At 41.1% G+C, this 22,600-nt stretch overlaps 2 protein-coding genes across 2 annotated transcripts in view; both read right to left on the reverse strand.

The window, feature by feature from the left end:
- LOC114859061 (synaptotagmin-2-like) overlaps positions 1 to 13,996 on the reverse strand; it is a 72,888-nt gene extending 58,892 nt beyond the window's left edge. The window contains exon 1 of the mRNA XM_029156934.3: positions 13,978 to 13,996. The gene's annotated coding sequence lies outside the window, so the exon portion shown is untranslated. The remainder of the gene's footprint in view (positions 1 to 13,977) is intronic.
- LOC129604322 (uncharacterized) overlaps positions 1 to 22,600 on the reverse strand; it is a 196,367-nt gene that overhangs the window by 54,394 nt on the left and 119,373 nt on the right. The window lies entirely within an intron of this gene.

Below are 22,600 nucleotides of genomic sequence, written 5' to 3' on the forward strand. Positions count from 1 at the left end.
GGTGTATAGTCGAAATAAAATGGCAGCTTGAACTAAATCAGGCTCAGGTCATTCCCTCCTCATTGACAGTGTGGGTGACATTTAGACAATGCTGGTGAAGGAGTCAGGTTTAGTCAATCGTTGTGTTAACCCTTTGGGATCTGGCAGATATAATGATAAACCACAGATCCATGTTTACTGTCACACTATGGTTCAGAAAGTGCTTTTGCTGATACTAGGAGCAGAAATATTAATTTCTCCCTGTGCTTGTTATTCAACTGATAACATTTGCATTTATTTATTTATACATTTGCATTTATTTATTTTTTATATAAAGTACAGGGATATGACAAGGGGTGGCACGGTGGGTAGCACCGTCGCCTCACAGCAAGAAGGTTCTAGGTTCGTTTCCACATTCTAGGTTTGTTTCCCGGAGGCGGCCCTGGTGCCTTTCTGTGTGGAGTTTGCACGTACTCCCCGTGTTTGTGTGGGTTCTCTCCGGGTTCCCAGCTTCCTCCCACAGTCTAAAGACGCTCTCTATTGCCCATAGGTGTGAGTGTGTGTGTGAATGGTTTTCTGTCTCTGTGTTGTCCTGCGATGGACTGGCGACCCGTCCAGGGTGTACCCTGCCTCTCACCTATAGCCAGCTGGGTTAGGCTCCCCCGTGACCCCGCATATGGGAATAAGCGGCTTGGAAAATGGATGGATATGACAAGTAGCTACAGTGGGACATTTAGCAGCCTTTGCTTTGGTAGAGACCAAAAACTGAGCCCAGAGAAGAAATACTGAATGTACCAAAAGACATTTACCAATGAATTCTAATGTTGCTCTGCAAATTCTACACATACACATTACATAGATATGTAAGTGTTTGCTAAAGTGACTTTGAAAAAAAATCAAGGTCTTGATTGAAGAAGGGATGAAGCTGAAAACATCCCCTTGTATTGTATTACATTTTCTGGTGCAGCACCAATCCCCAGGGTCTGAGATGTCATTTAGTGGATGCTGATGTTGATCAATGGTGATAATAATGGGGCAGAGCCAAGGCAGGACTGGATAAAGCAAGAGTTGCTCTGTAGCAGGAGTCAGTGGTCGTCCTTCTAGGCGTAGTGGGCTTTATAAGCTTCTGCAGCCCTTGAGGCTGTGCAGCTGACATCACTCATGGTAATGACTCTGATTAATCAGCTGAGTGCTATGGTGTAAAAAGAGGCCGTCCTACAGTAAGTCATTCGCGTTCACAGCGTCTTTGGTCACTACACGCTGCAGTGAGCTCCCTCCTCCCTGGCACAGGAAGCGCTATTCTAGGAACAGATAGGAGAGTAGTGCATTGATTTGTGTGCTCTTTAAAAGGACAGTCGAAGCAATGACACTTGGCTGCATGGATGAAGAGGAGAATCTCTCCTCCTCCTCGCCTCTCTCTTCATCTCTGAGCTATTGGCTCGTCTCCTCACCTTATGCCCTATGAGTCTTAGGCGCTGAGCAGTGCCGTGCGGTCAGGTTCATGGCTGGTGAGGCACTGACTTCTCCAGACTGACTTACAATAAAAAAAGAATAAAAGATTCAAGAAAACTTGAATGAGTATCTTTATGTTCACCATGGGCAAATTATAGTAATATAATTACTTTAATTATAACAGGAACAGAGGGTACCAAACAGTGATACTGGCTTTAGCTCGCTTTACTCACATAAAACAGAATGTTGACTTTGAAAAATACCACAGGATTTACCACTGGACCTAACACACTTACAATGGACATTAATAAAAACATGAGACTTTGTTTTCAGACTCCTGCCTTATTTAGTTAACACAGCACTGGTACTTTTAGTCAGGTAGTCATGTAACGCAAAGACTTTGACATTACTTGTCAAAGTTGTTACCATTTGTGGTCTTAGTTTTATCTTTTTTATACAATATCCCGTTTTACTGTAGTCCAGACGTTATAACAGGCTGAAAACAGTACAGTCGGTTTGTGGCAGCATGGCTGCACAGCCAGTCTTTTTGGGTGTACCAGTCCATTTGAAAGGAGCGAGTTGTCTTCTGTCCCGTAGTTTGCAGCAAACTTTTAAGCTCCAGCATTGGTCTTCCATCAGTTATGAGCTTTTGTTTTGAGTGCCTCTTTTCGAGTTTTCTTTGCCCGTTTTTTGATCAAGGAAGTACAGTAATTATGTTAAACACACATCGATAAACGCATTGATGAGCTTATAGAAAGTGATGATAAAGAACAAAATCTGCATTTTGTTGATGACAAGCCCTGGGCCGAGGCTCAGCTCATTGATGCCTCTTTTAGCGTTTCTCCCCATATTAGGTTCCAGAAATGCGCATATTTAGCGATTTTACTTGTGGAAAGAAATTTTGAAAAATGTAGAGGAAATACATTTATAACACAGATCAGTGGAAAGATATTGATTCCTATTTTGTATATGTATTTATGTATGTATAATATGTATTCATATTATGGTATTTGTCAGGCGAGGTGAGGCCCCGCTTCCCCTGCCTACCCTGACCGCATGTCACTGGCGCTGAGATACTTAAAGCCAAAATCTTGAATCCTTCTAAATGATTGGAGGTAATCACTGACAATATTCACAATATTGTCAGTCAGAAACCCTGAAAGAGAAACATAATGAACTCAGACAGTTCACTCAATCAAAGATTGCTGGATATTTTCACTTCTGACTGAACTGAGTACAAATCAAGCGTACTTTGACACATTTGAATACAATTTAGTTATTTAATAAATAGAACAGCTGATGTGTTTAAAAATTATGAATGAGAATAACAACAAACAAAGCTTTCAGTTTATTATAAATATTACTGTAGATGCCTCTGATATAAACAACCTGCTGTCAACTGATTGGACACACAACACCGCAGGACAAATGAATTATCACTAATAACTATCAGCTGCACATGACGGCTCACCAGTTATTGATTTAATCCTCTTTAATGCTGTAGTGCCCTGATGACAGCTCTTTAAACCACCTCACAGAACTGATCATCCTTTGAGCCCAAAATGTTAAAAAAACAATTTTTGCATTTATGGGCATTTGTGTGCAGGCGTCTTTCACTACCATCCGTTTGGCTGTCGTATTAAATACATCCTAAGTGCCAAGTTGATAATTAACATCACTATACAACAAAATGCTGTTAAGAAGACGTTTTAAAGGATTTGACTTCTGCCACGGTCCAAATCAATAACCTTAAGCAATGCACAGAGGCGTACGTTGTTATCTTCCCCCTTCTCCTGCCCACTTGCTATGACGTCATTTTCCCTGTGCCCTTTATTACCTTTGTGAATCACAATTTCCTGATGAAAGAATTAGGGAAGATTTATGATTGAATTCCCTCCATGTTCCTCTGTGGACCTTTGCGGATGTTCTATTTGTGGCCCAATTTTCTTCTTCTATTTTGGCAAAACAATCAGTTTCATGACTCACTGGACTTAATTGCTTTATTGTAATTGTATCATGAAACTCATCTACAGGGAGAGATAACCAACTTCAATTTGTGCACTTCAGTGAAGGAAAACACTTCACATCATTTTACTCTGACATCACCAATACAGATTGTGAATTATTTTTAGTATTGACCATCCATCCTTTAGGCCCCTTGGTGCCATAGAAAAACAAAAAAAGTTGAAAGAATCTAAGTCTGAACTTGTTTAAAAATCTAATCATATCTAAATTCAACACAAACTTTAGGCCTTAACATTTCTTGCATTGATATAATGAATAAAATGCATGAAATTAGTGAGATGGCAAGTTTTTTTTTCACTATTTCCAGCCTCTTTATCCATAGTCTGATATACTGGAAAGGAGATGTGCATAAGGTGTCTCCAGCCCACACTGTCAGGAATCGAGAATGCTCACCTTGTTATTAGCCAGTTCCAGCAGTCTTTTTTTGTCTATTTCCAGTTTCAGTTAGTCCACTAGTTTTGCCTCTGCCTTTACCTCCTAAGATAGCATACGCGGTGTCCCACCTGGCCGGAGAGGCTAAAGCGCAATGTACTGCCGAGTGGCAGAACGGGTCTGCATGCATGACCTCATTCCAGAACTTCTCCGTCAAGCAGATCTTCCAAGAGATCGCCTCTGGGCATAATGCGACGCAGAGATTAATGGGTTTACGGCAGGATAAGCGCCCGACTTCTAGGTACGCTGTAGAGTTCAGTAAGCTGGCAGCCGAGGCCGGGTGGGATCTATCGCATTTTGTGATGTCTTGTGCATGGACTTTCTTGATGGGTTAAGGATGCTCTTGCGCCCCAGGAATTACCCACTGAGCTCAATACTTTGATTGCCCTGGACATCAAGGTGGACCGACGGCTGTGTTTCAGAAGCCAATAGTGTTGGGAAGAAGGGCACGAGGAGAGGTGGACCACGAGGCCATGCGCAAGACGTCGGACAAGCTGTGTTCCAAGACGACCGGAGGAGCCGCCATGATGTATGTCCTCGAGCTAATTTCTCATCTCCGTTACCTCAAATGTGGCGACTAATGAACAGGCAGCCGAAGAACCCAAGCAACGTCATGCCTTGGGTCTATGCTGGTATTGCGGTCAAGCCGGCCATGTCGCCGTTAGGTGCCTGGTAAAAGATCAGGCTCACCTTTAAAGAGAAGGCTAGAGGTGAACTAGTCTTCCATATTTAACGCTCCTTCTTGCTCGTTGTCTAAAGGTACTGTCATGATCCCAGCAGGTTCCACTTCCTTTTAGCAAGCCGTGCTTATTGATTCCGGGGCTGACGTCAGTTTAATGGATGAGTGGTGGAAAGGCTCGGAGTGAGCACGTTCCCTCTCCCCTTCACAGTGAAATGTCAAATGGAGCCACTAAGACTCAGGCGGAGTCTGGAGGATAGGCCAGTTCCCCAGCCACGATAGGATGTCCAGCAATTCTTGGGCCACCAAGAACCCCCTTATTTTCCCCTTTCATGCCCTAACCTCGTCCAAGGTTCAGTTGCAGTGGTCGCAGAGGCTGACGATGCCTTCTTCCAGCTTAAAGGTCCATGCACAAGCTTTTTTCATGCTACACAATGCTAACGAATTGGACCTAGATGTCTCAGTAAGGTGTCTGTTACTTTTCATGCCAAAAAGCTCTGTCGATCGCCCACACGGCCTGTCTGAAAATGTGTGTTTTGAGCTCTCAACCACAATGCTCTTTTTTAGGGCTGTGTCGCAAGCGAAGTTGATGGCCACTCCCCTTTGAGAATGCGCATAGCCGTGATCCGCCGTGGGGATCAAAAGTCACGGTCACTGAATCCACTGTAACAGCGAAACTGGCTACCTCGTCCTCGTAGTGGAGTTCAACCATACGTTCATCCAAAATCTGACTCTGAAGTCGAATGTTAGGCTGTTGAAGTGGTAACACTTCGAATGGCGCAAGGTACGTCTAACTGACAATTTCACATTTAATTTAATTTATTGATTTATATAATACACAACTTGATTAGCTGCTAATGCTAATAGTAATAATTGCCAATAAGCAGCCTGAATTAATACAACAGAATATTCATAACACAACTATAGCCTTTTTGGGAGCATAGCTCGATAAACTAAACTCATTTTTACCAGCGAATATGAATGCCTACAGATGCATGGTGTGACAGCAACTATTGCTGTCAATATATTGCATGTGTTGCTCACTTTTATTAATTAATTAAATTAAAATTTCAATAAATCTTACCTCAAGACACCTGAACCACTTGCCAAACCTACTGTCATGTATGGTTGATGGTCCAGGACTGGAGCCAGTATAATTGATTGTGTATTTATTACAGAACACATTTAATATACAATATATCAGACAATTACACATGCATAAATCAGAATCTCCGAAATTAAACAATTTTAGAACATTTTACTATTTACAGATTAATCATAATGTACCTTGGAACTGGTTTACAAACATAGTTTTGGTTCTAAATACATATTGACCTAATATATTTTTAATTGCTTTTAGTAAGGTGTATGATATATCAAGTGCTAATATATATAATATATAATAGAAATGTATTTATTGTTTTTTTCTTTATAAATTTGACAGTACTATGTCTATGTATCTCGAACCATTGCAGGTATCTAGTCTAGAGAAGTCTTGTCAGCTGGTGCTAGGGACTTCTAGGGTAAAGAGTCCAAGTTGTCATCCCATCTTCCCTGGTCTGGATCAGGGCAGTGTTTCCTGAGGGACAAGGCACCTATGTTGGACTTAATGTAGACCACCTGTGAAATACCTAAATTATTGTTTTCGTGGCAAAACCTCAATAAAAGTTGAAATATTATTAAACATTTGTCTGTTATCCCTCATAAAAACTAGTTCAGTGAAACAGCAATACTCAAAGCCAACTTTATTGTCAAGCAATGCACCAGCACTATATTGCTGGATAAGTTACCTTCACAGCTCAATGTGCAGACCACAAAATGACTGGGTAGGATGCATAGCTATGTTGAAAGCATAGTTTTTGGAGTGGAACAGGTCTTTTTTGTCTTCATCACGTTTTGGAAGACATCGGAAGCAGTGCAGCTGCTGTACAGATGGAGGATGCAGTTGTTTTCCTTGATACCGATCTAGAAGGTAAAGAGAATAGAATAGTAGATTAATGAAATGTCCAATATTTCCTATGTATGTCATAACCCTCACAAATGTAAACAATATATAGAGGTAGTTAGATCAGTTGTAATGGTGTTTGGAGCAAACACAATTTCAACTTAGCTTTTATAGTGCTGGTTTGTTAAATCTTGGCATGACATTAATGACCTCTTTACTGTCAGGTTGCTCAAATTCTGTTCAGAGGGCCGGTGGGACAGGGATCTGCACTAGGTCCTCCATATAATGACCTGGGTCCAGCAGGAAGATGGTCTCCATCACATTTTCCACATTATCTCCACCATAACACGAGAATTACAAATTACCCATCAACAAAATAAAATGTCAAAATAAGTTGACCAACTGCATACAGAGTAAATATATGGACAATAATATCAATTATATTATGAATACTAAAACTACTGAAATGTGAAATGCAAAATCTCTGCCAAATTAAACTGCCTATTGGCCAGCAAATGATCATACTGCTGTTAAATGTACATACCTTTGCTCCTGAGGTGAGCAACAACTCTTCTACAAGGTAGCAGCGTGTCCACAGCCTGTAGTGGCGTCAGTTTGAGAAACAACCTCCTTGCTTTTCGGTAGCTAGGATGCGTCAGCCTGTGTAAAAAAAACAGTCACGTTTACAATAAGCGAACTAAATAAGCAATACTTACGAGAAGACAGCAACAACATACATGTTAGATTTAGATAGAACTTGCCATAACCCAAATTCACACGTCTACTTTGGCTACGACATAAACACGACAGGCTCGGTAGTAATTAGAAACACAGATGACTCTCCCAACTTACTATCGCAGCAAAACCCAAGTTTTATTTAATGTCATGTGGAGGCCATCCAAATTGCGTGACAGCACCTTGCAAGACTCTCTCTCTGTCGCTGTAGCTGTTAGATTTAACTGTTCAGCTACATTCCTTACACAGGAGGGAAGCTAGATTATAACCAAAGAAACTTCTACATACATCCAAAGAGTATCAAGCATGTACTTACGTTTGGGGAAGCAGCAAGTTGATCATGTCTTGTAGGAACGGAGCGCTTCTTCAACCTCAAGCCCAGTAATATACCCTCACTTTCAAAGAGGATGAGGGTGAAATGGTGTCCACACACAAAGAAGCATTTATTCAGCGGTGCCGGCACCGGTCCATTTACAATAAAATTAATCCATAAAGTTCTTCTTTCTCGCTCCGCTGGTAAAATGAAAAGGCTGCAATGTTGGTTGGAACAACCAACAACGGAGCACTTTCTGGAACCTAATGGTCTCATGTCAGTTCATGTCACAGTGAGTAACTTCTTCTTTTGTCTGTGACTGAAGTGAGTGACTAAAACGCAATGTTGCAGGTACATTTAGGGGTTCAGGTTTGTCTAGGCGGGGCCGAAGCTGGTTCTGTGATGGTCAAGAGAATGCAGACGTACCCAGTCTGCCAAATTTGAGACGATGGTTCTTGAACCAGATTGGATAAACTTTCAAAAATGTGAAATAAGTAGGGGGCGTACTTCTAACACACCAGGAGTGTCTTAACGTGACCCAGGGAGTCATATAAATGTACCAGAATTTCCAAAAAGTGAATTTTGCATGTGCAGGCACCTTTAAGCACTGCTTCACAACGGCACCGGTCCTTCACATGCCAGATCTGACTCACCAGTTTGCGGGCGAGGTTGATGCATCCAACTCTGGGATAGGTGCAGTGCTTTCCCAACAAGACATCGAGAGTGGTAAACTGCATCCCCGTGCCTTCATGTCCCAGAAACTGTCTCCAGCATAACAAAACTACATCATCAGCAATCAGGAGCTCCTGGCCATTTGAACGCTTTGTCACGCCTCCACAAGGTCGAGGAGGATGTCGAGACCCCAGAACCCATTCTGCCTGCCTCTGTGTCTAGTTGGAGCAGTTACGTGGGCCATTGAGAATAGAGAATAGAGAGGTAATCCACTGGGCCCATACCTCCTCTTTCAGTGGTCACCCAGGCATCCGCCGGACAGCTTTTGTTATTGGTCAGCGATTCTGGTGGCCTTCGGTCCTCGGGGATGTCAAAGAGTATGTAGCCGCCTGCCCTGTCTGTTCAGCCCACAAGGTCTCTCACCAAAGATCACCAGGGTTCCTGCAACCTCTCACCGTTCCCTATAGACCATGGTCACACATCGGCGTGGACCTCCTTCCTAGGGAAACACTGTAGTCATGAGGATTACTGATCGGTTTCCCTGGCTAACTCACTTTATTCCTCTGTCCAAGATCACCTCCACCAAGCACACTGCTCGAGCTGTGCTGGAACACCCGTGATGTGGTGTCAGACCAGGGTCCCCAGTTTGTATCAAGGTTCTGGCAGGAGTTCTGTTCCCTGTTGGGTGCCCAGGTCAGTCTTTCCTCAGGTTATCACCCAGAGTCCAGTGGACAAACCGAATGCACCAAACAGCATTTGGAGACCGAACTGTGTCTCCTCTGCTCTACAAACTCGTCCTTGTGGAATCAACAGCTCGTCTGGATCGAATATGCACATTCTACCCTGCTCCATGACTGGACTGTCTCCATTCCAGTGTGCCTACGTTTATCAACCTCCGGTAATCCCCAGTTATAATCCAGTTTGTCTCACCTAACCTAGAACCATGAGAGTCCAACCCACCTTCCATGTCAGCATGTCAAGCTAGCACCCACCAGTCCCTTGGTTTCACCAACGCCACCTCCGCTTCCTCCATGCATCATTGAGGGGGACCCGGTGTACACGGTCAAGGAGTTGTTGGCCAGCTGCCATCGGGCTGCAGTCTGCAGTACTTGGTGGACTGGGAGGGGTACGACCCAAAGGAACGATCCTGGATCCCGGCTACGGACGTTCTTGAACCAGGCCTTGTTGCTGGGTTCCATCAAGCCCATCCAGACTAGCCTGGGCTGTCTGGAAGCCACCCTGGACAGGGGAGGTTCTGTCAGAAATCGAGAATCCTCACCTTGTCCTTAGGTTTAAGATTTCAGTTAGTCCACCAGTTTTGCCTCTGCCTTTACCTCCGGTTCAGTATTCATCAGCTGTTTCCTGTTAGTCATTTACCCAGTATTTAACTTCCAGTATTCACAGTGACCAGTTGCCAGATTGTCTGGTCTTTATTGCCAGCATTCAAGCGTTTTTCCTTGACCCAGTTTTTGTTTTGACTACGACCTCGCCTGCACCCTTTGTACCGTCGGCTTCTGCCTGCCTGTGTTTTGATCTAGCCTGTTTTGACCGCCTCCTGCCTGCTCCTTGCCCGTACCTCTGTAACTGCTGAGTATCTGATCACTACGCAGTGATCAGATACTCAGCACCTGTGACCTGCATTTGCCTGCTGATTAAAACCTTGTAACTGATTTAAGACTCTCGAGCCGTGCATGTGGGTCTGTAGCCTTGCACCGCCTGACACACACATAACGTAAACATGGCCTTTGCCTTGGTTCTGTGTTTACTACACTGATGATCCTCTGCTCCATGTGGCTGTGGAAACACAAAGCTTCTCAAAACTCGCCCCAGCCTGAATCCAAGTTGGACTAATGACGACACTTAACATCACGGAAACATGAAAGCTGAACAAGTGTGTCTCACTACCACCAGCTTCTGTACTGCAGCTGTGCCTCCTGTGAGAGAAAGGTCTTGACATTAGACTTGTTTATATTATATACTACAGTATATATGTAGCAAAAATTCTAATCTGTGTATCATTCGGGATCTTAGGCCTCTTCCTGTTTCTTTCTTTGATTAGTGTCCCCCATCCTACTTGATTCAACTTGACCTTTTAACTCAAGCACACCTAGGCATGGAGTCAATAAGGTGAGGCAAATATCTGCACTACAAAAAGATACATAGAGGTGAATAAACAGAGGTCTCTTCAGGTTTCTGCTTTGTGAAATATCTGTAGTCCTCTCTGAAGCCCTATGAATCTGTCACAGTGAGTTGTTTGCTGAGACCTGAGAGACCACAGTGACAGGGAGGTGAAAAGCATCAACACAGCAGCACTCTGCAGCACTCCAGGAACACACGGTGGTATTTTCTTAGTTTCAACTAAAAGGGCCAGAGAACAAAGCACAAACACTCATACTTGGGTGAAAGCTGAGCATCATGCCTCATGGTTATATAACATAATGCACCCACAGTAAAAGATCTGTGCATCAAATGACTTCTGAAAAAAAAAATAATATCAACTGTATGTGCTTAACCTTGATGGTTGGGAGGGAGTCACAGACTCACCATTCATTCACAGTCATCAGTTAACTTAACCTTCATGGTTCTGGATTGTAGGAGGAAACATAGATGATATGCATCTTCATACAGAAAGAGGTAACATGCATGCATTAGAGACACGAACTTCCATTTCTGAATAGCTAAGTACTATAGTACTTAGTAGTAGTAGTATTACTTCTGCACAAAACAAAGAATCACCTCACTTGTGTTGGCTCTTATAAAGACGACCGTGTAAAGCAAACCACTGGAAAAGTCACTCAGCAGCAGCTCAATTTTTTAACAAGATTATTCTACAGCTTCTCAGACAGCACTTGAATTGCTCAGCCCTCAAGAAAACCATGTTTCTCTGCCTGTGTCTATCTCCAGGTCACATGCCACCCTGTGACGGTTGCATGGAACCCCCACCCTCAGACAGCAGAGGGTAGGGGTTCCATGCAAAGGGAGCCTACGGTACAGGAGACATTTGGAGGCTCTCAACCAATCTGTGCTCTCTGAAGCAAAGTGTATGAACACAGCAAGATTTGCATGTGTGAGCTGGGAGCTTTCCACACAGGAGAGATCTGGCCCAAATTTAATCTCTCTCTCTGTGAGGATGAAGGCTTAGAGGGCAAAAAGAGCAGTGCCTGCTGAAAACCCACTGGCAGTGCTGGAATGCAAGGGTTTAACATGGAGCCAGGAGGCAGGCGAAAACATTAAAGATGTGATCTTCAGGTAACACACAGGTACACGTAGACCCAAAATAACCAGTTGGATCTAAGATTGGTAGCTAAAGTAGAAAAGTACAGTATATGCTGTCAAAAGATGTATTTTAGGACCTTTTCCAATGGTTTGTGTTCCAAGTTTAATCTATAAATCTTTGGCTGAATATAAATCAAGATGGAGCCTGCTGTGGGCTCTGCTGCCGGTCCGTGCAGTTCCCCAGAGTGTGAGATGAAGAACATGCTTGCATGAGAGATTGCTGACTGTGGGAGTATTTTACAGTCAGCAGAAATAAACAATTGATAACACTTTGGTGGCTTCACACTCTGCTCTACCCCCGCTGCCCTCTCCTGCCCTGGCATCCTCAGGTTTATCTATAACATATAAGATTATGTGGTCATTGTGCTGCTCTATAAAACATTGGCAATTGAAAATGTCCTCCATGATGGTTCTGCCCCTCGGAACAGTAGAGGATGTAAATATGCACCTCGCAGCGGTTGCTATGGACAAAATGCCACTTGGAACTACAGATCAGAGAGGAATCACATTTTCTTTTACATTACAAGGTCGGCTGGGTGCATGTGCATTATTTATCAGGGGAGAAGATTACACCTAAATTAACTATGGGAAGAAGGCTGTGTGATGATCAAACTTCCTAGGAACTGTGGCATTTACGTGATCTGTATAATCCACTCAGCCAGTAAAACTACGCTATATAACTACAGATGCAACAAATTTGTTTCAACACAATAATAAACAAAATCTTCAGATAGAGTGTTAAACAAGGTGGATGGTGTGATTTAGATGCATTATTTTATTTTAACAGTTATATCCAAGGTCACTTGAAACAGCTCAAGTCTAACAATCCTTTTCAGCTTTTAAAAAAATTTTGATTTCCCTTTACTTATTGGAAACATTTCATGTTCACAAAGCTGCTGTTCATAAATCCTGGCGTGTCTGCTTTCTCCAGCTACCTGGGAGACAAGTCCTGTGTTTATGTGCAGAAATAAGGCGATTCATCATCTGGTCTCAGAAATGGGCAGTAGCAAAGAAGAAGCTGCACACACTTCCAGATTTATTGCTCCTTCCTCTATTACTGCAGCAAATGAAACAAAACACAGCAAATCACACTTGTTGTTAGGAATGATTTAATAATATTGAGGAAAAAAAAAGAAATGCAGTGGTTTTCTTTCACCTTCTTGTCACAATCAGCATTTCACGCCACTAGAGGCGCTCTTCATTTGTTTTGCTCCATGGCCCTATTGTGTTTTTTGTTCCTGTGATGGTTAATTTTGTACACCTGTGTTTATTCGTATTTAAGCCCTGTTTTTTGTTTCATTGTTTGCCGGTGTGTTAAGTAGTAGGCACAACTGTTAGATTGAGAGGTAAACGGTGGAGTTTTCTGAAGATATGGAGTTTGTGTTTTCGTTAATGTTCTTCCCCTCCCCTGTCTCATCAAGCTCTGTTAGGAACCAGTACAGGGGGAGTCCGTAACACCTCTAGCCATTTGCCCTGCGCAGATCTCAATGACATTTAGACAGATCTACTTAGGCAGCGTCTTATTTGAGTTTATTGATTGAAATAATTGGGTGGGCCTTTATGGATGAGGATAAAACAAATTGAGCAGAAACACTGAGATGCTGCCCTGTGTCTGAATTACATGCTTCCTAAGAATGGTGATCTTCTAGAAAAACAGCAAACCCCCCAGAGGACCAACAAGCTCCTACAAATATCAGGTAGGTTTTAATAATGTGCAATGGAATCAGATATTTCTTTTAGACAGGGTCTCTCAACATAATGAAGCGTACTCCCTACAAAGGTCTTCCTGGCTGGAGGAATAGCCACATCCTTACTGGTCGCCTTTGAGTTCAACACCCTTTATGTAATGTGTTTGTGTCGTCAAGTAGCAAGACATGTGTTTCTGAAGAGCCCAGACTCATTATTAAGCTACAGAGATGATGAACTTGGAGGACAGTGGCTCTTTTTCTCCTTGCAACGCTGTCAAGCAGGTTGTAGGACAAATGACAGACAAGCCACAAGTGGCCAACACGGCAGCTGCTCATGGGGATCATTCACCTTCACGTTGTCACTGAACTCCATTATAAGGCAGGCCCATATCTAGGAAACTGCTGTGGCCTTAGTCAAACACAGATCGAGTGTGGCAGCTCACTCTGTGGACTCCTGGTGCTGCAGTGCTACATAATTCAAATCATTCTCACTGCAGACATGTACCTTATAGCAGTAAACCATATGTTTACGTCTTGTATGTTACGTTATTGCGTTACATAGTTTTTACATCATAGTAAGAAGGTAAACTATCGAATCTGTAACATGTCATTTCAAACAGCTGGGCTCTAACAAAGTTAATGCACATTGTTGCCTTCAACAGTGATGATCTTAAGTCAAGTCCCTAATGGACATGCGTTTACAGGTCCTCTGTTGTGAAAATGGCAGCAGCTGTAACAGCTCAATAGTCGTGTCATCTGCGTAAAAACGAATGTTACTTACTTTTTAATGTTAATGGTTACTTTTCAGCTCATCTCAAACACTCACTGTCTCTATCTGAGTGATGGAAAGATTTGACCTGAGAACTCTTCGATATTTAACTGAGGTCATCTGTAAAGTAGAAAAAGAGTCTTATTCAATTAAGCACTCATTAAAACTAAATTAAGCAGTGACCTTTGAATGAGCAAAGGGAAGAGGGGAGAAAGCCTTGCTTAAAGTCGTACACATCTGTCTGTGATGGGAAAATGGGAATGTCCTCCTGTCTGTTAATGAAAAGCCTGAGCAAACTGTCATCATCCAGGCCAGAGCTAATAGTGTAATGCAGAATATATTAACATATTGGCCTTTTTAATGTGCTGGTGTAAGACAGCACAATTCTCAACAGTACTGTGGTTCTATATATATGACCATGAATAAATGCATTCAACAATGAAATGTCTCATGTTTGACTTCCATCAACACAGACACAGTCAGAAGGACCAGAAGAGAACACTGGGTGTGATCCAGCATCCAGAAACGGGTGTATTATCGCCTGTCCTCACAAAGCCCTGCAATCTGAGAAAGGCATCAAAAATCAATAGAAGGAGGGAATGGGAATACGAAACCAATCGATGCCTGTTACAAACACTACGGTAATTCTGCACTTATCAGCCTGGAGCAGCCGGCTGCTATGATCTTTAAGGAGCCTGACTTGGACGACCACTCATTAGATAAATCTTCTGCTCGATTTGGCTGTAGCTGCTACATCTAATTCATTAGACTGTAAGTTGACATAAGTGGCGGTGTCCTAAAAAACTCACAACAGAAATAAGTGAATTCCTTACTGAGCATTGATTACAAAAGGCCATAGACAAACAAAAATTAAGAGATGATTATTGCATTCATACTGCTGACCGATCTGAGAGCCCATCACACTATCAAAGCAAAATCGTACAATGTTAAGACATACAGTTATTAATAATCACCTCTGTAACTGCAAATAACAACTGCAGCAGTCAACAGTCCAACAGAAACTGGTTGAGCACATCTATGTTGTCAGGTTTCGGCAAGGATCGGACCCACATGCACAGCGATGACGCGGTAGACAGTGGATATAGTTAAAGAAGTATTTAATGACAGAATCCAGGTCACAAAACGGTCCAGGTCATTCACAGGTAGACACAGGTTAACAACACCACAGGGGCTAGGCGAAATCGGGTCCGAGGACAGGCGTGAGTCAATACCAGAAAGGGCTCAGATCTCAGGAACAGAATCGGCGGGCTTAGACAGGTCCAGAAACGAGCAGAGTTCAGCAACAGAATGACTTACGAGATTGGTCAGGATCAGGCGAGAAGCAATGGTCAAAAACGTAACAGGGTCGACAACAGGATAAGCTGAACTAGAGAAATGCTGGAACGTGAGAACAATGAATCAACGATCTGGCGAATAACAACTGTCACAGGTGGTGCTTAAATGTCCTGGGGAGTGATGATGAATTGGGTACAGGTGCGTGAATAGAAACCGGAAGTAAAGTTAGCGCAGGCAGAGTGATGTGACAAACCGGAAACTGCTAAACTAAAACAGGAAGTGAAACTGGAGATCTGACATATGTTCCCTTTATTGACAATGTAGAAAATAATACTGTCAGCTTGTTACTTCTAAAAAGATTAATTCCGCTCATGAAGGTTTACAGGTTGCCACAGGTTTGCCACACTCCACTAAATCACCTTCACTTGTGAAATACTGTAACCATAATTTCTGCTCTTACTGCTTCCTACCTGATGTGACTTACATGTACCACCCTAAAAGCCTTAAAGAAAAACATAACACGAGCCAAATATTTCCACTCAAATGACTGAATGTAAGACTCTACACAGCCAGCTGACGTTATTCTATCAATTATTCAGGAGGAGAACAGCTCATAAAAACTGCATAAATTACTGCAGTAATTCAGTGCACAGCAGAGCATCTGCTGCACAGGAGCAGCGCTGATCCTTAGCTATGGCTTGGCTTTGACAGTGAATCACAAAAAGTGTTGTTTCTAGGCATAACTACTGCTTTGTTTGTCGGCTAACGAGTCCATGGGTTCTAATTTTAAACTGACTGATTTACTATTTCTGATATTCTGATTTCTTCAACAGTAGTAAACATACAGGACAGTATTTCAGTATTAACTTTGGTTCTGTTCTGATGAAGGCTGATGTGGGTTCGGTTCGACACGGTTGCTGCAGCAACATTCATTCCATTCCATTTCATTATGACCCAATTTGCAGCTATAATGTGACCATCAAGTAACAATGTGGTCTCATTATGTTTTTCTGCAAGTCAAACTCAATATTGTATCTTCTCATTCATTCACCTAGACAAAAAAAATATTTTTCTATACATACAAACTATGCAAGTTTTTTATGTACCATTTCCTTCTACCTACTGTACTAAGACATTCATTCGCGGCTCAAATAAGCATTTAAACAGAGTTACAGAGTTAAACATTTTTCAAGACTTTTTGCTCTTTTCCCCAAACTCATTCACTTATTTTCCTTTTGAAGTCAGATTCAATAGTAATAATTTAAATAAACATTACACAAATAGGGATTCTTTAATTACACTCGCTTCACAGTAGTGGAGGAAACACAACTGTACAAAAAAGCCTCAACAGCAGGAATTTGTTTCCTTGATTCTACACGTAATTCCAAAAGTGAGAAATGTAACCATGCAATGCATTCTGGGTATTCTGCATTCTAGTAAGAGGACAACCCCACATAATGCAGAGTTTGTCTGACTCCTTTTGCAGCTTAACTTTCCAATTTGAATTCATGGGTTGGTTTTGTAATCTGAAAATGCAAATATGAAAAGGATGAGAGAGAGATTCTTAAAATTTTTAGCTACACGCTAGGAACCAGATATATGAATTACTCTATAATGGCACCGTGGAGTTTCACTGTACCTTTAAGCTGAGAGCAGCGCAATCGGTCCATTTATTTCTCATTGAGCTGAGGCACTGGGAGAGCCCAGTCAACACGTCAAACAACAAGTCTGACAGCTGAGATAGAGCCAGTCGTAAACATCATTCATTCATCATTTTTCCAACCCTCAGTAACTGGTGTCATCACAAAATAAGAGCTCTGTGCTCTTATGTGCAAAACAGGAATGAAAACATTTAAAACCCTTTAAAATGTTTCGTCTTACAAAATTATTGAGAAACACTCTGGTTTGACACATCCGTGTGTTGGAGGGTTGGAATTAGTGTTGGCCAGTCAAAAGACCCATAAATTATTTGATGAATATGATGTTCAACTACTCCAGAAGTTTCTATGTTTATAATTTAGCTTCCCTCCTGTGTAAGGAATGCTAATTGCTAGAACAGTTGAATCTAACAGCTACAGCGACAGAGAGAGAGTGTTGCAAGGTGCTGCCACGTAATTTGGTTGAGTCCAAGCCTCTCCAGCATTCTTCCGGTTTGAATTGTGTGATATATGGTACTGAGGTCATTCACTCAGCTCACATTTTAGCTGCTAGCGTCATGTTAGCCGCTAGCGCGATGGTAATGCAGCATTAGCGGCTAGCGCTAGCCTCCACATGACGTACAACTTGGGTTTGGCTGCGATAGTAAGTTGTGAGAGTCAGCTGTGTTTCTAATTACTACCGAGCCTGTTGTGTGTATGTCGTAGCCCAAGTAGACGTGTGAATTTGGGTTATGGCAAGTTCTATCTAAGTCTAACATGTATGTTGTCGCTGTCCTCTCGTATGTGTTGCTTATCTAGTCAGCTATCTGTAAACGTGACTGTTTTTTTTTTATACAGGCTGACGCATCCTATCTACCAAAAGGCAAGGAGGTTGTTTCTCAAACTGACACGCCACTGCAGGCTGTGGACCCGCGGCTACCTTGTAGAAGTTTTGGAATTTTTGCTCACCTCAGGAGCAAAGGTATGTACATTTAACAGCAGTATGATAATTTGTTGGCCAATAGGCAGTTTTATTTGACAGAGATTTTGCATTTCACATTTCAGTAGTTGTAGTATATATAATCTGATCTATATTATTGTCTATATATTTACTCTGTATGCAGTTGGTCAATTTATTTTGACATTTTAGTCTGTTGATGGGTAATTTGTAATTCTCGTGTTATGGTGCAGATTATGTGGAAAATGTGATGGAGACCATCTTCCTGCTGGACCCAGGTCATTATATGGAGGACCTTGTGAACATCCCTGTCCCACCGGCATCATTAAGGTCATTAATGTCATGCCAAGATTTAACCAACCAGCTAAGTTAAGCTAAGTTGAAAACGTGTTTGCTCCAAACAACATTAAATCTGATCTAACTACCTCTATATATTGTTTACATTTGTAAGGGTTGTGAGATACATAGGAAATACTGGACATTTCATTAATCTACTATTCTATTCTCTAGTGCCCTGTCCCTCATGAAACACTGTCCTGATCTAGACCAGGGAAAATGGGATGACAACTTGGACTTTTCACCCTAGAAGTCCCCAGCACCAGCTGACAAGACTTCTCTAGACTAGATACCGGCTGTGACTTGAGATACACACAGACATAGTACTGTCAAATTTATAAAGAAAAAAACAATACCTAAATTTTTATTAGTTATACTGTATATTAGCATATGATATATCATAAACCTTACTAAAAGCAATTAAAATATATTAGGTCAATATGTATTTAGAACCAAAACTATGTTTGTAAACCAGTTCCCGGGTACGTTATGAATAATCTGTAAATAGTAAAATGTTCTAAAATTGTTTAATTTCGGACATAGTGATATATTCCATGCATGTGTAATTGTCTGATATACTGTATATTAATATAATGTGTTCTGTAATAAATACACATTCAATCTTACTGGCTCCAGTCCTGGATCATCAGCCATACATGACAGTAGGTTTGGCAACTCGTTCAGGCGTCCTCAGGTAAGATTTATCGAAATTTTAAATTAATTAATTAATAAAATTAATAAACACATACAATATCTTGACAGCAATAGTTGCTGTCACACCATGTCTCTGTAGGCATGCACCGTTCCCACATTGGCACTTAATTACAGACAAATACGGCAAAATATAGGATGCAGCTGAAGACCCCATTATGGAAAAGTTATTTTGACACAACAGCAACACGAGAAAGAAAAAAACATGTAAAAATTAGTTTATATTGGTTTATTATCGAGCTATGCTCACAAACAGGCTGTAGTTGTGTTTTGAATATTCTGTTGTATTAATTCAGGCTGCCTTTTGGCAACCATTAGTATTAGCGTTAGCAGCTAATCAAGTTGCGTATTATATAAATTAATAAATTAAATGTGAAATTGCCAGTTACACGTACCTTGTGCCGTTCGAAGTGTAACCACTTCAACAGCTTCCCATTCGACTGCAGAGTCAGATTTTGGATCAAACGTATGGTTGAACTCCACTACGAGGACGAGGTAGCCAGTTTCGCTGTTACAGTGGATTCAGTGACCGTGACTTTTGATCCCCGCCGAGGATCATGGCTATACGCTTTCTCAAAGGAGGGTGGCGATCAACTTCGCTTCCGACACACTCCGAAAACAGAGCTTGTGGACGAGAGCTTAAAACACACATTTTCAGACGGGCTGTGTGGGCGATCGACAGAGCTTTTTGGCATAAATACAGGCACCTTACTGAGACATCAAGGTCCAATTGTTTAGCATTGTGTAGCATGAAAAAAGCGTGTGAATGGACCTTTAAAATAAGGGTGAAATAATGTTAAGTTATTATAATGTTGATAAACATTAATTCTAATGGTTGTAAAAAGGTTAACAAAATACTGATATATATAATGTCACTTGATAGGACGTTGATGTAATGCTGAAACAACGTTTATTGCTAACGGTTGTATAATTGTTGTATAATAAAAAATACCTATAAATCAACGTTGACATATGGTTTAAAAAAGGTCAGTTGTTTTCATGACGACAAAACATTGTTTAAACGGTTTAAACGGTTGTAAAAACTTTGACAAAATGCTAATAAATCAACGTTGAGATATGGTGGAAATAATGTCAGCTGTTTTTGTGGTGTTAATGAACTGTTGAGACAATGTTTAATGCTAATGGTTGTTAAAAGGCAAAAGAAGAATTAATTATAGAATTTAAAATGACAGCTTGTCTTCAACATATATTATTAGCCACACTTTCCTAAGTGTAGATGTAAATAATTATTTAAATTAATATTTTATTTAATCATGTTATTTTTTTCATTAAGTTTTGGTCATCATGCATTCCATTTTTAGCTGTTTTATTTCTATTTAGAGTTCTCTTCATAGATTGTATGTGGTTCTCATAATGTATCCACTATCTAGACTATTATCTTGATAAAATAAATCAAAGGGTCATGGAAAAGTGTGTGCTGCAGCAGAGAACACACTGAGCAACTGTTTTGAAAAAAGGACGGCAGCAACTATTTTTAAAACGCAAGTCAAAATTATTTAAACAAATTAGTAGACTGTAAGTGCATGGTTATGTTTGAACCTAAATGTCCTTAACGTAACATTGGTTCAAATATGCTGAATTTATCAAAATTATCTAAATGTGTGTTTTGATTTTTGTCCCTAGATGCTGTCATCCCAACTTATCATACTACATCACTGAATGTATAGAAAACAATGAACACATATGTGTAGTGGCGGAAGAAAAATAGAACTTTAAGTGTTACTGTTCCACTTTGTCTTCTAGGAGCCACGTAGCACTGTTTTATCCAGTGTTTGTTTATTTTTGGTGTCACGTGATTTCCAGGTTTGATTCGTATTTGTAATCGCAGTAACTTGTTTCACATGTGGGATTGGGTTTGGTAAGTTAGTTTGATTCATGTTTAGTGATTGTCGTTTTCAATGACAGTGTGAGTGTTAATATTGGTGATTCCATATTTAACTGACATAAATGTTATCTTTACATTTTTTATTTGCATAGTTATTGTGTCTGTATTTATTTAATGTATTTATTTAATTTAATGCTGGTCCAGAAAGAAAGAAAGAAAGCAGGCAAGACAAGAGGCTAAAGTTGCACAGTGTTTGTTTTGATGTATTTGGCGTTTCCAATACCTCTTATGTGTGTATGCAGCCAGTGAGGTATGATTATTTTATGTTTGTTTTCTGTCGTTCATTAATTTATGTACTTATGCTTTTTTCTTTACATGATAAATGCTTAGTGTGTTACATATATGTTTTAGTTTGACGGTGGACATTGGTGGATTTTGGTGGATGACATAAGAAAATAAGGATCGATCAATCAATCAATCAATCAATCAATCAATCGCCAACATTGACAAGTGCTTGACTTTGTCACCCTGCTTTAGGTGGTGAACTGTTTCTGCTCGACAATGTTCATCACGTAGCTACAGCAATGTCTCGTCACTGGGTCTTTTACTTTCCAAAGTACTTTCCAATGACGTTCGTTTCCTAGCTTGGGGGTTTTAATTCAGTGGTAACTTATTATGTGTTACTTGCCTGAGCTCTCCCTTCATAGATATAACGGTTTTAGGTAAGCCACGTGACCGAAGAAAGCGTCTTGACATGCGTTGTAGATGGATTTAGTGGAGATTCTCATAATTTTTCAAAATAAAATATAGAACATCCAAAAGCTCAAAGAAACGAGAGAGTACCTAGCCTTTTGACAGCCACCTCACAGTGAAGTGCAGCGGCAGGTCACCTGGAACCCCTTGGTCCAGCTAAGTGATTAGATTCTTAAATTGACTGTGGTTAAGCGCATGTATGTGGATGTAGTTGCCTATTTCTGTTACAGGCTCTGTGACATTGTGTAAATTCAATGATTTAGACATAAGTTGCTCCGTGTGGATGAGGCAGTGGAAATTCAAAACTTGGGAAATGTTTGCTCAGCTTTGCACAGCCCCACAAGCTCGTTCACGGATTTCAATAGCCGGGTTAATGTCCGATATTCTGTGTTCAACAGTATGGCGGGACAGTTGAGTGTCTGATACAGTGCATTTTAGTTTGTCGTTTTCAAGAGACAATCACTGAGGCATTTTTAACAAACTGCCCTTCATTGTATGGCTTTTTAGCCCGTGCAATGTTCCAAGCCAGCTGATATGATGCAAGTGTTACGATCTCGGAGCGTTTTTGGGAAAAACTGTTAATCCTTTTCAGCCTTTTCAAAGTGACTAACTTTGACCTGCGAATTTCAGTCCCTTTTGGAAATTCCTGGTTGATATTAGCAGGGATTGAGCTGAAGTAGTGCTGAGGATTTGAAGCTTTGAAATGCACTAATGACACCTGACTTATACTGTAAGGCAAAATGGCTTGCCATTACGTTCAACAAAAATATATAAACTTGTCATAACCTGGACTTTTAGTGGTCACTGTTTTGCCATTTCCTGTTTAATTTTGGACCACTTCCGGACCGGTTTCATTCCTGCTTGATTTCCCAGTCACCACCAGCTGTTCCTCATCAGTAATGCTGTCATCCGTTTAAACTCCAATGCTAACCTGTATCAGTCACCAGATTGTTGCGTGTTGTCACCACTATCCAGCGTCCACGTTGGTTTCCAGTCCGTGTAAGATCCAGCTCTTGTTGAGAATTGCATCAGCGCAAACTGACCATCAAACCCTCACGTGGTAGTTCAGGATCACAGTCCGTGAATTATTATCAAATA

Source organism: Betta splendens, chromosome 7 (assembly GCF_900634795.4).
Source record: "Betta splendens chromosome 7, fBetSpl5.4, whole genome shotgun sequence".
Classification (NCBI taxonomy): Eukaryota; Metazoa; Chordata; class Actinopteri; order Anabantiformes; family Osphronemidae; genus Betta; species Betta splendens.